Below are 530 nucleotides of genomic sequence, written 5' to 3'. Positions count from 1 at the left end.
TCGTCATTTTTCTCTCGTTTACTTACACGTGGTCTGGGCCGATAACCTGTTCAGTATATTTTAATATACGTACACGCAGTGTTTGTAATCTTGAGTTATATTAATACTCGTACATATATTGTACATAAGAAAAGAAAAGAAAAGATATACTTGGTAATCTAATATCGCACACAAATAAACGGTATACACTTGAGAATTAACCATGCGGCAGGCTTCGTGCATGGAGAGCGAATGAATCGAACGGAAACGCGCATGAACAAGAAGTAAAAAGAGGGCGCACTCATCACAATCGCACTTACAATATATGTGACGCTGGAAGTATTGGCGCGAGGTATAAAATAATAGATAGTTAAGTGGCTCGATAAAACATAAATCTCAACATGTATTTATATTATAATATTATAATATACATAAAAAACGGGCGCGCCAAGTATGCTGCTGCTGGAGATTTCTTCCTATCTTTGATTTTTCTGTCACGTAATTTGCTAAGATCGGAAGAGCACACGTCTGAACTCCAGTCACTTAGGCAT

The sequence above is a fragment of the Wasmannia auropunctata genome, unplaced genomic scaffold, assembly GCF_000956235.1.
Source record: "Wasmannia auropunctata unplaced genomic scaffold, wasmannia.A_1.0 LD336035.1, whole genome shotgun sequence".
NCBI classification, from domain to species: domain Eukaryota; kingdom Metazoa; phylum Arthropoda; class Insecta; order Hymenoptera; family Formicidae; genus Wasmannia; species Wasmannia auropunctata.
The sequence above is the reverse complement of the archived record's forward strand: the minus strand, read 5'-3'. Positions refer to the sequence as shown.